The sequence below is a fragment of the Rousettus aegyptiacus genome, unplaced genomic scaffold (assembly GCF_014176215.1).
Source record: "Rousettus aegyptiacus isolate mRouAeg1 unplaced genomic scaffold, mRouAeg1.p scaffold_m13_p_11, whole genome shotgun sequence".
In the NCBI taxonomy this organism is placed as follows: Eukaryota; Metazoa; Chordata; class Mammalia; order Chiroptera; family Pteropodidae; genus Rousettus; species Rousettus aegyptiacus.
Genome location: NW_023416286.1, coordinates 30,508,365 through 30,525,727, shown reverse-complemented (window position 1 = coordinate 30,525,727; position 17,363 = coordinate 30,508,365).

The following is a 17,363-nucleotide window of genomic DNA, read 5'->3' as shown; positions in this document are numbered from 1 at the left end:
ATACTGTTTCATTATAGTTTATATAATTATGTACTGCTACAATCCTTTTGTGAACTCAGCTCCCACTAAAATGTAAACCCAAATGAAGACAAGTATTTTGTCTCATTCACCATCGTATTCTTAGTATTTAACTCAGGTGCTCAACAATTATTTACTGTATGACTAAGTATAAAAATACAGGTATAAATGAATATATACATTTACCTTTATACATGCCCAACTGAAAAATAAAGACTGAATTCTATAATTTTCCTATAAGGATATTGAGATAATAGACCTATCTAGCAGTGTTCCAAGAGTTACATATGATAAGAGGATGACACATAGCAGGTGCTCAGTAAAGTATAATTATTATATTCTGACAATAATATAGACTAGATATTTTACATATTAACTTTATCTTCACTATAAAAACATGCTGCAATATATAACTAAATGGAAAATGAAAATGTAGGGCACAAAGGAAAATAGTTCTGAATTAAATTATAAAAACATTGATAGCAATATTAGGAATACAAGAAAATAAAACAGTAATCCTCAAGTAGCAAACACAGAAAGAGATATAATAAATTAAGGAGAGCATAATTGATGTAGTGAAGAATATATTTTCCTGATTTTTAAAATAGACTGAATTTAATTATTGTCACTATCAAGAAATGAGTTTAAAAATCTTTTAGTACTGCAATAATAATAGCTAAATTGTAGTAAGCATCTTATAGCTTACCAGATAATCACTGCAAAATGCTTTTACAATGATTACCTACATTTTGCAATTAAGTCAAACTGTATGAATTTACTGATATTTGACTTTTTTAAATTAGTAAACCAAAAATATAATAAAAAGTAATTTAATACCAATCTTAAGATTCTCAAAGCTTCTATAAAGTTCATAACTTTTGTCACATTTTATTTTTAGTGTAAGCTAAAATCTCGTGTCCAAGACTCTCTTGTTTACCACTGTCTTTAGTATACTATATATTCAGTATTTATTGAAAAAATAATCTCATTTGAATTTTTCAATTACTATAATCAAAATAATGCAGATATTATTCCTCCTAATTTCCATAGCTCAGTTTTGCTTAATATGTTGTTACACTGATAACTCTGCGTCTCATGTTGCCTGGCTCTAGATTTAAACATTACTACTCCGTTAATGATACATTTACAGTTGGTAACCTATTGATATTGCTTTATTGGAAAATCATGTAAAGCTGACTAAAGAACTGCAACCACTTTCTAATATATGTATTCTATGCATATTTTTTTCTGCACGTAATATCTTCAAAATCATAGCTGCAAGGCAGGATTACTCTGCATTTTAGGAAGAATGTGTCTTGGAAAGAATTACATTGGATTAACTGTGATCTTAGTCACCCAGGCATGAGACGAACACACCTCTCCGGCAGTCTCATAAGTTAAAAGACTTTTTAAGCAGATAACTGGCGTATTAATAGATATATTCTGCAAGAGGAAAGTAAATCAGTCAGATGGAAGGTAATTTTTCTAAGAGAAATGAAATTAAGATAGTGAAATTCAACCAGAATCATAAAAACAAAATTTTACAACAAATGCTACATTTGAGAGATGGGAGTTGATCTCAAGTTTATGAGCATTTGGTTTAATCCATTGCCAGCAGAATGGGGATTAGTGAGTGAACAGTGCCCTCTGTGTGTTCAGTCTCTAATGTGACAGCATCAGGCCCTTTCGGAAAACAGTGATATGGACAAGAGGAAATTCAAACAAATTAGTTTATATTTGCTAAGCATTTTTATGGATGAAAAATAAATCTACCAATAAAAGACACACTGTAATTAGGCTCTCTAATGGAAAAGTAGGGGCTGATTAAGAATCTTTTGCTAATGCACTCTCGAGTTAGTTATAACCAAATTACTGAAAATGTTCAAAAAGCCCTTCTATTATTACTTGACTTGCTTTGTCTCATTTGTCAAAGGGCTTCTGCAACCTTTCGTGCTGAGCAAATGTCCTTTTCGCAGCCTTGCATTTCTGTGCAGGCCTGAATTCCTCAGCCGGATGTGCCCGATCACCCAGCAGGCACAATTAAGGGAGTGCATTAGTTCTTCAGGAGATAATAGAAGCTCTTAAGGAGCTTTCTATAAGAGTCTGCATGGCATATTTCTATATTTTTAAGTCAGCTGGATTCACTGTTTAATAACCTGAACAGCTTGAATAAGTTGAAATCACAGAAATACAACAAAAATTTAAAAAAGGAAAAAGAAATTGGAGAATATATTTTTTATTCAGTTCCTTCTGCACAATTATCCTTTCTGTATATCTGAAATAAATGGGAATATTATATCCAAACGTACAAAATATGTACATGCATATTTACATAATGTGAATGTGAACTGGCTAACAATGGTTCTCTTTACATGCACAGTTTAATTTCGTCACTGAAATAACTGCGTTGGTACCCAAGAGGATGAATAAGGTACAGAAGCAGTATAGCAATACTGGAAAAAATTGCTGATTTTTTTTTATGTGTTAGAAAACAACATCTAACTGTAATAATGAGTGTAGTTTGAAGAAATGACTTTTAAAAGTATAACGCAATAGTAAATCTTCTTTTATCTAACATCTAGGTACTTGGAGGGAGATAATTTAATTGCAGGAATATGGGATACCACAGAAAACATGATAAAATCTCTCTGTGTGTTTTGTTTTTCTATGATGGCTCTACCACAAACTGACTGCATCATAATCTTTGTATTAGATGGGGAAATTTTTCATTTTAGAAAGAACCGTAAATGATGCTCATTTTCTGTGATAAAATTTGGAACAAGAAACTATTGATCTGCATGCTATCTGCTTACTTGGCTAAATGTAGTTGTAAGTGAGGACATGTGTTAACATGCCAAAGGGATTTGGAATTTGGAGTTTCCGGATACAAATCTATTTTACAAAATAAGCAGATACTCAAATGAACTAGTCAAACTTTTTGCAGTTTCCCTCCTTTTTTAAAATTTTTCAGTATATATTCTTTGAGTCCTAATTACTGTGTGAAGCCTCGGAGATACATAGACAAATGACACTTGGGAACCTAAATTCTAGTGTCAAAGGCAAGGGAGTTAACAGAATCTTATGATTTTGTGGTATGGTGAGAATCAGCACTGACAGCTAAGGGAAAAAATAGCTAATAGATCTTCTAGAAATGCAGTACTGCTGAATTATATGGTACATCGACGGGAGGGAGGATAAGGGAAGAAAGCTGTGTCCAGCAGAGCAGATAAGAGTAAAATTATGAAGAGCCTGGTATTCTGTGCTAATGATTGTAGATTTTATCCAATGGGTGATAGAGCAGCCCTGGAATTTTTTTAAAAAAGGAGAGTGACATACTTAGATCTGCATTTTAGAAAGATCATTCAAATGATTGTACAGAATATAGGTTGGAGTGCAAACAAATGGAAGCAGTGCCTGTATTTCCTCACTTATCTAGATAATTAGTACATATCAGAGTGAATAAAATCATTTTAAGAGATTATATGTCTTTAACATAAATTTTTCAAATAAAGGCCATTGGAATATTTTTAAATATGTTATCTGAAATAATTAATGTGACTTGAGCTTAAATATTCTTAATGATGAATCTGAAAAACAGTATATAGAATATTTGGTCTAAAATGTCCTGTATTGTACTTATGTTCATAACATTTTTCAAGGAAAGTCAAGAAATCAACAATTCATTAAGGTTCTATACTATATTCTTGGGTTTTGTTTTTTTTTTTGTTTGCTGTGATATAGATAAGGCAACATAGAATGACATAAAATAAGACTAAAATCAGCTACACAGCCCATATTTCAAATAGGTACCTATATAATTTCTTTGAAATAAGTAAAATAATACTTTTAGGTCAAGAGGTAAAAAAAAAAATGTAGAAATTGAAAAACTGTCAATCAAGGGACTTTAGTTTTAGAACATATGTGGATAATAAAAAGCTGCATAAATTTGAACAGTTCCTAAATCTACCTGAGTTTTAGTTACTTCAGCTCTAAAAATTACTCTTGGAAATGATAATATCAAAGTTACATCTAATTATTTAATGATAATGGGATCTCAGCAATTAAACACGCTTACAAATACCATATGCAGGTTTAGAGTTTAGTTATCTCAGAATCAGAAATAGAAAAGTATGACATTGACCAAGATTTTAAGTTATACATTTCTCTCAATTTTAAGTTAAATGTTAGGGATAAAAATGCTAGCAATGTCTTTTATGAATCTTTGGGTTCATGTGCAGGTTATAAGGTACTTATTTATCTTTGGCAGGAATTATCTTGTGTGGAAGTTTTCAGAGCCATGTGAAACTCCGGTTGAAAATGTAGAACAATAAATCTTCATGTAATTGTTTTTTCTCAGTATGAAAACGTGATTCATATCTTCCCCTGAAAGTCCACATTTTCTTGCTCAAATCATCTTAATGTTTAACTTCCTTATTAAAATAAGAAAAGTATATGTGGTTTGCATGAAAGTATGTGAATGAATGTTTGACTACTGTTCCATATCTAATGACGACTGATTAGTAGAGACTCTTTGAGCAAGGAAATAGCTATGTTCTGGCATAAAATATTTCAAAATTATAACTACTGAAATAACCTGGAAATATCCCATTAATTTTTAAAATTTAATTCTGACAGTTCAAAATTCTTTGATTCAAGCAATGATTAAAAATAAAAATTAATATCTTTACTAGATTATACTGGAAAGCTCTTTTGAAAGTATCTTCAGGTAATACCATGGTATGGCTAACAATTTTTGTATCTATCAAGTTGTATATATAAATAATACAAAAAGGAGATTACTTATCATTTGATTTGTCTTCAGAATGCTAATTCAATCTTTGTAGAACCACTTGAAGTGACAAATCTGAATGTTGTATGCAGGAGGAAAAATAAGAAATCAATAAAAATTATATACACACACATGCATTCACACACAGACATATCAGTTTAACCATTCTCTAAATGTTATATTTTGTGTGACTACTATAGAAATTTTGGAAATAATAGGTAAATTCTAAAAAAAGAAGAAAATTATTTATAATCCCACATAGCACATATACTGCAGTTATATATATATATATATATATATATATATATATATACACACACATACACATACATATGTGTGTGTATATAGTTTTATGCTCATTTTTGTTTATCAAACATACACACATTTTTAAAAAGCAAGCATAGGCCCTATGCTTGCTTTTTTACATTATTGATAACCTGCTTCTATTTATTTATTAATGTGTTTCTAAATCAGTACATATTCTGGTGCTACAACATGCTAAATAGCTTCACAGATTCCAATTATATGGTTTCACTATAATTAAGCAATAATCCATTATTATGCATTCACTTTACTTCTGAATACTTTTACTACATGTTGCCATGAACATATTTGTAGTTAGATCTTTGAAAATGATTGAAGTTTTCTTAGAATAAAATCCTAAGGGGAAAACACATCATAGAATACATCATAGAACAGAGTAATTGTCTTACTAATTTACATGCTCATCAGTAGCCAGTGAACATGTATACCCCACCCCTCCAGAAAGCTACTCTGGTGAAAAAAAAATGGGTATTATCTTCAACAGCCTATCGCAAATCATATTTTGAAGAAACCTAAAATATAACGGACATTAGTAAGTGTTCTCATATAAAACAGTGAAATGGCTGATAAAGTACGGAAACTACTACATACTGAATCTCTTTTGGAGGGAGACATGTTACACATTAAAATATTGGAGGCTATGAGAAGTACTAACATCATAGAACATTTTAAGTTTTGTTAACCCAGGATTTCCTGAACCATGATGATCATAGCATCCTTTATTGATGGAACATCTATTAAGGTACTATAAGACATTATTGTTGCTTAGAAAGCAGTTTGTAAAACACCAGTTGTCTATTTTGAGGTCATATAACTGGCAATTATGGAACACACTTTGAATTGACTACATAATATCCATTCCCCTTCTTCCTTACCACAAATTATTAGTGGAACAATGTGCTCAGCTAAAACACTTTATCGTAACCACCAACACAAAGTAAATACAGAATAGTTCTGACACCCAAGGAATTATCTTACACTAAACTTTTGTCCTTGGAACCTCTCTCCACTCTTAACCCCTCATTTTTGAAGAATTTAGCTACTGATTTATTATCATTATACCTCCCCTTAGTCGTAATTCTTGGTAATTTTAATAACACTGTACATGATCTTTCCAATCCCCTGAAACTTTCAGTAACTTAACTTCATCTCAGTCACGCATTCAAACCTTGACCTTGTTGGTTCTCAAGTCAATAACACTCAGTCTTCTCAATGTCAAGTATGCCATATATCAAACATTGTCTATTTTATATCAATAATGCTTTAACCCTACAGTAACCTACAATCGTTAATGCCAGCATCTTTTTACTCTTCCTCTTCACCTTACCCAACCTGCGTTCTCTCTTTTCTCCTTGGCCAGTCATTAAAATCACTCTAATATTTGCACTATCAACTCTCTCACCCCTTTCACACTTCTGGAACCTGTTAAGCTAAACCTAAATGTTAAATTAACTCTCCCTATGCCTGCCCCTATGCAACCAATACAAAGCAATGCTAATTGGATTTTCTAAATTCAAGGTCATTACATCAAGTAGGCTCTCAATACTCTGCAGAAATCATATTATATACTCCTGTTACCAACTTCCCCTGTTCTTAGGCGACAATATAATATCACAATTTAGATAACAATTTTCCATATTCTTAGATGACTGTATGATTCCTTAACACCAAGCTTCTTTCTTTCCAAATCTCCAGCACCATCTTGCCAATTTTTATTCTCAGCTGGTAACATTGTGTCCTGATTTATTGGAAAAGTTGGAGCAATTAAAAGCAACTCTCACTACAAAGTCATCTACGTACAATATATATAGTTTACTTTAATCCTTCTACCACTGACAAACTCCTTGTATTCCTAGCAAAGGCCAAATAAACCCTTGTACACTAAATCCTATCCCTTTTTGCTAACTAAAGGACATGACTCTAAAATTTTTCTCCTCTCTAAATGGTATAATGAATTTCAGCACTCAGATGGAGCTTTCCATCAGATTATAAATATATTGTTTTTATTTTCTATTTAAAAAAATTGAAAAATGATAGAATTTCTATTACCCCTAATTCTTCAAGTCAAAGTCTTCAAGAGTTGCCTATGACAGGGGTTTTCATTTTATCGTCTTTCTTTCTCTCTTGAATTCACACCAATCAAGTTTTTACCCCCACCATTTTGCTTAAGTTATTTATTGAGCTCATCACTGATATCCACATTTTTCAATCATTTTAATTTGAGACTAAGCAGTTTTGACAGAACTGATCACCCCCTGCTTCTTGAGACACTCTTATTTGGCTTCCAGGATACAACACTCTTCTGTTTTCCTTCTACTACTCTAGGTGATCCTTTTCAGAATCCTTTGCTGGTTTCTTTCAACTTCCTGTCTTGTAAATATCAATGTGTTCAGGCTCTATATTGAGACCACTACTCTTTCCTATTGCATTCATTCTAGTTTCTTCATTTTAAATTTTATCAAATGCTTACACTTCCAAATATATATCTCAAACCCAGGCTTCTCATCTTAATTTTATACCTTTGGATCCTAATAAAAACTCACCGTTATATGTTTAAAACTGAATTTGTGATCATAACTTGCACCTGAAGTCTTCCTTATCTCAATAAGTTATAACTCCATTCTTCCATTGCTCAGGCCAACAGTCTTAGAGTCAACCTCTGTTTCTCTCTCTTTTTCACTCTCTCTATATGATCCATTGAAATATCTTAAAACTCCTCATTCAAGATTTGCCCAGAATCTCACTAATACTTACCATACCCACTGCTATAGCCCAGGTTTTAAGCCACTACCAACTCTATCGTAGATTATTACACAGTCTTATAACTGTTTTCCTTGCTTCTGTCTCTGCCTATTGATTGTATTCATTCTTGAAAAGTAGATACATTATTTGTAGGGACAGCATCCAAGTCAAAGCCATGAAGACAAAACTTCATGCTAAGGAAGACAGAAGTACTAACTGTGGCAGCTTTAGACCAAGTGATAGAAAAAAATGAATTATTTTGTAATAAATTAAATTACATATTCATTCACTGAACAAATATTTGAATAATTTTATCCACTTGTCTGCATCCATAAACAAAAGAGACAAAATGTTTACCCTCACAGAGTTTATACTCTAGTAGAGGATGAGAAAACCAAAAAAATATAAAAATAGGTGGCAGGATAAATGGTGATAAGTACTACACAGACACAGGAAGCAGAAAAATGGGATTGAGAGCATTTGATTAAATCGTGGAAGAAAATGAGGGACTGAGCCACATGTCTATGGGAAGAGTTTTTCAGGTAGAAGTGACAGCTGTGGTGAGACCAGTGTGGTTAGGGTCCATGTAACGGGGGCCAGACCATGTAGGGTCTGAGTGAGATCAGGAGCCATGGGAGAGTTTTAAAAGGGGGAGTAAATTGGCCTAATTACATTTGACCAGAAATTACATTGGCTCTAACATTAAAAATAGATAGAAATGGGGTAACCACAGATCCCAGCATTTTTAGAATCTCACATCAAAGAACCCTCTTCTGCTGCCACACTGGAGATGGCTGATAAAGGGAAATGTTTATCATTCTCTATTCATATGAGTAAAGATTAATCTGGAAATATCACTTTCACTGAGGGCTAGTTTCAGTTTTTGTTTGCTTTGTCTGGAGTGTATATTAAATATGACATTAATCATAATTTACCTCGGTCTATGGAAGAAGTGTTTCTGTTGCCAAATCTAGTTCATGTGTGAAACCAAAAACAAGCTCACTAAAATTTGGGGAATATCCATTTCTGAAAATACCATGTGCATCTGTCATTTTCTCACAGTATATAGCATATAGTCTGGTATAGAGGACATATTCAAAAATCTATAGTCTCCTCACCCTGAGTAAGTAAAAATTAGGGAGACCCAAGCAGAAGTGGCCTTTATTGTATGGTTAATACCCTAAAGTGAGGCATAAGCTCAGCCAGAGGCCCTGCTTTGGTAGTTAACACTAGAAGGGCCAATGGGGCAGAAATGTTAACATGGCTTTTTGGTGATGAGTGATAGACTGCGACTCTCAAGTACACACACTCCAGGGTTTCTATCCTTGAAGAAACTCAGAGAAGTTTTAGTTAAGAAAAGAAGAAAGCGTAAATTATAACTTATAGTCAGCATACTAACTAGAGATTTGTTCAGGTTGAGAAATTATTGCAAAAATTTTAGGCTTATCTGAATTATTTGTCCTCTTGGTATAAGATGCATGACTACAATTATTAACAAAGCATTTATAACGGCAGAAGTTATGACGTATTTGTCAAACTCTTTCCTTAAAAGCACTGAATAATTTGTACTTGTGTTGTTGTCCACTAGCAAGGCAATAACAAACTTTCTTAGAAATTAGTAGGAACTGCAGACATATGAGCCCTGGATCCTGAGAAGAATTTAAACTGGCAGGTATTGGATTTATTCTGCTCCTAATCATATATCACCCTTTGTTTTGATAGCCAACAAATCCATTAACCTATCTGAATTGAGGCAGTTAAATTATAATTACATTCTTTATTAGATTTCTTTGTCTAGATTCAAATAAGAATGACTGTAAGGGGACTGTCTGACTAAAATGTAATTTCTGGAGGTTCTCTATCCAAGACTTTAACAGAGTTGTTGGCTTATTAAAGGTATCCAGTAATATTGAAATTGTATATTATGATATAAATATATTGTTGAAGTAGTGCTTTAAAGTTTTTTGGCATGACGTCCTAACCAGTGAATTGGTTACTACTATGTTATGATGGACTAACTCGGTTTTGTGAATAGCACTGTTTTAAATAATAAGTTGATTACATAAGCTTCAAAAAATCTTTAATTTGTAGAGTTTTCTTCAATAGGAACATAGCACATATATTTTATCTGAGAAACCTAGTAAGGAAGTGAATGAACACATTTGAAATCTTTGATGTTACGATTCAGAATAAAGAATTGTTACTTGAATCTCATATAATGGAACAATTTTTTTTCCCAATAATGTTGGCTGAATTAAGGTTTTTATGAATTTAATTTTAGGTATAACACACCTTATAGTATCAGTCTCGGCAGACAGTACTTTTAGAAAAGAAATTGGCTTATTAAAAGCTAAGAATTTATTTTTTCTCAAATGTCCACAAAGAAATGTAGGTACTGAAAAAAAAAACTATTTATTAATAGCAGTATTAGAAGTACATTGAATTTCTTTTCTAATGTAAATATTTGTAAGGTGATGTGCTTCATATTTTGATTATCTTTATTTTACTAACTGAACAAACTTTTATGTATTCTATTTTATTTTATCACAAATGAAGACAAGGTTTTGTTTTCTTTTTTTTTATTTTTGGAGTAACCTTAATAAGATAATTATCTTTAGAGAGTTGTAGAGTGACTTTACAGACACATTAAACTACCATTTATTTCAATATAAATGCTGACAAAAATTAAGTTTATGGTAATAAGGTATTGCTATATTGTATAAAGATGCATCAAGCAAATATATTCCTTTATAGGGTTTTAAAAAGAGAAAGTCTTTTTTACAGGTAATATGAGAGAGTATTATTCTAGATAAATTTAATCAGAAGCCTCATTATATTTGTATAGAATTTAAAAGAAAATGAAAGGGTAACATAGTAGTTGCATATATTATTTACAGCAAATCCCAGATTAGTTTAGAAAAAACCTCATTCTCAATAAACCCTCTAGCTAGTCTTTGCTCCCAGGTAGCAAAATTTATTGGAGAAGAACATGATTTTCTTAAAACTTTTTCAATTAATTTCTTTGTGTTAAACTATGCTGTGTAATTTAAATCCTTCAATTAATATATTCCCAACTATTTGATTCCTTGGAGGTTCTGTATAAAAAAAAAAAAAAAAGGTTTTAAAGTTGGTGAGATAACCTGAATTATTTAGTTTAGAACTAAAAAATTTCTTAGAAGCTCAGAATAGTTTATCCTTTCAAAAATATTTCTGGTGGTAAATCATAATCTGTGTATATTCATAGCTTTTAAAACATTCACTTTTTTTGAATAGATATATAATTTCTAGGTCATGCCAAAATATTGTAAAGTGGTTAAAAGTCCAGGCTTTGGAGTTAACTGACTGCATTCCTATCCGGGCTCTTCCACCAAGATAAATTTATCAACTTCTCTATGTTGATATCTGCCTCATAATGTTATTGAGGAAATTAAATGAATGCAGTAAGATGCTTAGAACTACACCTGGTACGGAATGAGAAATCAATGTGTTGGCCACTATTTTGATAGACTTGCAACTGTTAAGTGATGTAGAAGATACAAAAGTAAGTGTATCATAAATTTACAATCTAGTCAGAGCTGAATGGAATCTTTTTTTTCTTCTTCTTCTTCTTTTATTGATTCATTCAGCAAATGATTAGGTAATATCTATTTCTACAGGTGTGAAAAATAAAATCCTGCTACTCATAGGTGAGATAATATATGAATAATGACAATCCAACAAAATAACATCTAAACCTGATAATGGGCAAGGTAGAATGGGAACACAGTGGAGAAGAAGTAATTCTGCCATCTCAAGAAAATGTCAGAAAGGGACACACATGGGATGAATCTTAGAAAAATTACTAGTAATTTGTAGGGTGGACAAGGAATTGCTAAGTGAAAAAAGAACAGGTGTGAAAAAGCTGTAGTCTAAAAGAAGAGCTGGCTTTCAGCAATCTATTAGCAATTTAATGGTCCCCAGGGTACTAGGAGAATAAGATGCTGGGAAAAGAGTCATGGAGAATCACAGGTTGGAATCTGAAGAGCTCAGCATAATCTATTAGGCACTATGAAGTTAAACAAAATATCCTATAAGCAAGTGATAATAAAATTTGTGTTTAGAAATTTGACTAGCCAGAATATAAAGAGTGGATTTAAAGGGGTGGGGTGGGGGATGGGGTGTAGATAGAGCCAAAGAAGCCAATATTAGGAAGCCACTTTTTTAGTTTAGACAGTAATTTATAAAAGCCTGTTCTAAGTGGGAGGAAAATATATTTACCGATTACTTACTAAGCTCTGAACACTATTTCAGGTCTCTTCTAAACAGTATCTCACTTAACCTCCACCAGAATCCTATACTTTTTGTGTCGTTATGTTCAATTATAGTGATTAGAAAAAACTGAGGCTCAAAGAAGAGAAGTACCTGGATTAAGGTCATATACCAGAATAGGCCAGATTTTGAATCATAGTCAGTCTACTTCCCATAGTAATGATAGCAGAGATGAATAATGAAAAATGAACATGTAAGATATTAGAAGTTTAATTTTACAAGACACAGTAGAAATGTCTCATGTGTTATTAGATATATGGATTGGAATTGTAAAACAGGTCTGTAATGTTAATTTAAAGATAAATTAAAACCATGGGGATGTGTAAAATTTCAAAGAGAATAAGCAAGAAAGATATTGAAAGTATTAATATTTAAAGATAGGAAGAAAGATAGTCTAGTAAAAAATACCAAAAGTGAAAAACAGATAGAAAACCAAGAACCAGGTATTACAAAAAGAAAGTTGTAATCAAGTCATGTAACGTATACAGAGATTCACTATGATAAAAAATAGAAAATGTCCATAAAATGTGAACAACTGAGACATGACTGAGCTCTTCACTGAACAGTTTCAGGAGGGTGGCTATAAGGGATGCCAGACTCCGTTGGCTGTGTTGTGAATAAGAAGTAAAGACATGCAGGCTGATTCTATTTCAAGAGGAATAAATCAAAACTTACAGGAGAGTTGTTTTTTGTTCACTTGTTATTCCTCTTATTTTTTATATATTTTTAAAATTTTTTCAATCACAATCGACATACATTTTTATATTAGTATCAGGTGTAAATAGTGATCAGACATTTACATAACTTACAAAATGATCAACCCAATAATCTAGTATCCATCTGACACCATATGTAGTCATTACAATATTATTGGCTATATTTTCTATGCTGTACTGTACATCCCTGTGGCAATCTGTACTTCTTAACCCCTTCTTTCTTGCCACCCATCTCCCAGTGCTCTCCGATTTGGTACCCATCAATTTGTTCTTTGTATCTATGAGTTTGTGTTTATTTTGTTTGCTTTTTATTTATTTGTTTTGTTTAAAAGTAAGGTTTAAGAGCAGAAGTAAAGGAAGTAATAGAACAGTTTTCTATGACAGGAAAAGAAAGAGAAGGCAATAAGCTCCCTTAGTTGGAGGGGAGGGTGGTGAGAATTTGAGAAAATTTTTTATCTAATAGCCTCTATTTTCTCTGGAACATTGAATGAGCATAGATTATGTATTGAGACTAAGGGTTTAGAGGAGAGTTTAAGGGGCACTATGGTCTAAGCGCTCATGTCTTCCCTAGACTCATATGCTAACCTCCTAATGCCCAACATGACAGTATTAAGAGATGGGGCCATTGGGAGGTGATTAAGTCACAAGGGTGGAGCCCTTATAAAAGAGACCCCACAGAACTCTCAGGCCTCTTCTGCTATGTGAGGACAGAATAAGAAGTCTATGAGCCATGAAAGTGTCCTTACCTGACCATGCTGGCAGCCTGATCTTAGGCTTCTAGCCTTCAGAACTGTGAGAAACAAATATCTGTTCTTCATAAGCAACTCAATCTGTGGTTTTTTGCTACAGCAGCCTCAACTAAGAGAGGAGACTTGAGCAAAGAGGTGATTTTAAAATAGCTTATCTAGAAAATAGTGCAATAGTAGTAGTAGCTAACACAAAATGTCTGTTCTGTGCCAAATGCTGTTCTAACTGCCATATATGTGTTAACACTTACAGCAACTGTATTAGGTAAGCTGTAGTGTAACCTCATTTTACAGAGCACAAAACTAAGAAATGGACCTCAAGTACTTGTTACTTGTCCTGGATCACACAGTTTATGAAGAAGGAGATTATTTCTGAGCCTACTTCATAATCTAAATACTGTAAGAGAACACAGAACTCCAGAAACCAGTTTCTAGTCCAGTGAGGGAGCTATTATAGCGAAGTAAAGTACTGCTACACAAGAAATTCCAGTACAAATTAAAATAGGTTAACTAACAAAAATATTTGAAAAATGATCTTGGGTTTCAAAGAGTAACAAAGAAGTATCTGGAGCCACTTGCTAATACTATAGTTAAAAGTATAGAAATACTACTAGGATGTAATAAATAAACATATAAATACAAATATTGCGTATTGGATTGCACATTATATACAATTCTGATTAAAACTGTAATAGAGTAATTATTCTATCTTGGACTTCAGATTAAGAAAGAAATATGGTAGATCTGGAAAAGATCCAGAAGAAAGCTACAAATGAATATAAATTTAAATCTATAAAAATATTTTACACAGGTATGACCATTTGTTATATATAAATATAGCAAGTATGTAAACATACTAAGAGAAAATACATTTAAATGTGTACTTGAGAGACTTAAGTTTGACATATAAGGAAATACTTTATCAGTTTGTTGATTATAACATACTTTTTTTAAAGAAAACTCTAGAAAAACTCTAAATTTCTTTTAGAAGGTATGATAACGGTACTTAAGAATTGTTCTACTGTTTGCTAGCTCTTTAGCTATTTAAATTATTCACATTTTCTGTGCCTTCATCTCCTCATCTGAAAAAGGGGATATGAGAGTCTGTATTTAATGCTCTAGGACTAAATTAGTTAAACCATTTAATGGGCTCAATATAGTGGTCGACAGAGAGCATTTAACATATGTTAGCTCTTCTCCTCTCCTTTATTACTGTTATTATATTCCAGAATATTTATTTTTAAAAAATCTTTCTTTATGCCCCTAATGGATATTTCATTAGTAACCAGAGAAAATAAATACACCTATTTTAAGATAAGAACTTTACTCTCATAGGTATGTTCTCTAGCAGGGATGACTTGACCGATGAACAAGTTAGTCTCTAAGTAAAGAAGGCTTGAACTCAAGTGTGGGAAAACAGTATGCATTCACTGAAATCAAATGGACCATTTTTCAAATGCTGGAACTGACTCTAATTATTTGCACTTATTGAGATCACTGCATTGTATTTTACGATTTCCATTATCATTTTATTACCATGCGACCACTGCTATGGTGGAAAAATGTATTTTATATGATTCACAAGGAATGGTTGGGGAAAACTGCCCCTCATTTGTAAATCTCTGTTGATACTTCACATCAGTTACCAAAATAAAGCTGAAGCATCAGAATGATGTACAAAGATCATGCAAACTGTATACCATAATGCCTGTGCTTTGTTTTAACTACCAGTGGGGGAAAAATTCATTGTAATTTAAGAATCATGATGAGATTGGGGATCAGGGACTACACCATTACACAGTTCTGGCACCTGTATTTATGAATAGAATGCAAATTATTTAGAAAATTACACATGGTAAAAAAAAAAAAAAAACGCGAATTCTCCATCAATGAATGATCCAGCACTTTAGACATTCCTTCTATGTGCTTAGCACCAGCCAATCCTCATATTTTACAAAAGAGCTAGAGGTCACATGAGTGCAGGTTAAAGAAAACAAATGTGGTACAGAAATTAAGATCATTGAACTTCCCAAGGTATAGTCTCTGAGATCTTACAGAATTCCCATATCTATAAATATTACAATGGTAATTTTAGCCATCTCTTCTTGAAATATAGTCAAGTATAACCAGAAACTTTCTGGCAACCCATGTGGAATTTTAGACAGTGACTTAAAGAGGACAGCTAAACTCAGCTGAAATATTCAAGGCAGAGGGTAAGCCCAACCTTAAGATATGTAAAGGTTCCTGCACACCAGCCTTATAACACTAATTGAATTCATATAAAATTAAAAACTATGTCATATTATTGATCTTCAAGGTCAGTTGCAACCAGTTGAAACTGTTGTTAAAGCCAAGATTCAAAAGATGTTTTCTTTATATTCATATTATATTATATTGTATTGTATTATATTATATTATATTATATATTATTTATATATCACATATAAATATGTGGTATAAAAGAAAATGAGTCAGAAAAAAAATGTGAGCTCTATAGACTCACCTTTGAGAAACGGCTACAGAAAACATGGGATGAGCTCTAGTGCTCAATGCAAAGGCCATCGAATTATGAATTCTATACCTTTGACATATTAGTCACACTGTGTTATTGCAAGATTAAAAGTAGTGATTTCCTTCTTTTTTAAATAAACATAAGAAAATGGGTAGAATTTCTCTAGCTTAATTATTTTTTTATACAATTTTCTTAAACCTTTGGCACTTGCTCCCACTTGCCTGCTAGCAAAAGCTAGCAGATGATAAAATGAATGAACAAATAGCAAGTGAATATTAACAGAAAACTCAGAAACAGTCAAACAGCTTGTTTGGTGTATGTGGATATGTGTGCTAATGGTTGTGATTCTATATTAGATATATATAATAAAATCATATTTATCTGCCCCTGTTTTATGACAGAATTAAATATATCAATATGTCAATGTGTCCCACAAAGGGAAAGGTCTTTTGCAAAAAAGGTTCAGTACTACCTGAAGATGTCCAGGAACAGGGATTCAAGGAAGGGAGCAGTGAGAGAGGGACACATCAGGACACAGAACTGAAGCTTTAATCGAGGCACCCTGAAGATGGACATGGGCGTGGTATGTGTGGGGGAAGCGATGCTCTTCATTGGGGAGGAGTGAGACATGAGAAAATAATTGTCAATGCAAAATATAGTCATTCTGCTTCGTTACAGACGCATTTTTTCTTGTAATGTCTATAGAAAATTAATTTCAGACAATACATTGGTCTATTTCTATGTTCTGATTTTTAATGTCTCCAGTTGTAAAAGATATTCCTTATCATTCTCTTTTTTATAAATTTAATTTACATCTATCCAGGTGCTTAAATAAATTGATTGAATATTGTTTACTTTTCCTTTTGTTGTTGTTATTCGACTGTTCTGTGTCAGGGGAAATCATGCTGTTCTTCAAAAGCCTAGGGTACAAACTTGTCACTCTACCTCTTTGTATATTACTTTTTGCCCCTTAGGATAACCTTAAAACCAGATGTTACATACCGGATTGGTGCAATCATTTTCCTTTGATAAAGGAGTTACACAGGATAAATTCTGAAGAGGAATAAGAAGGAAATATTATCTTTTTATTGACTTTTCTCACCGTTCCTTCCTGTCAGGCCATTACATTTCTGGTAAATTCTCTGTCTTTTATTTTGAAAAAAAATGAGGTATATTTTCTAAAATAAATGTTTTCTCTTTTATTATTG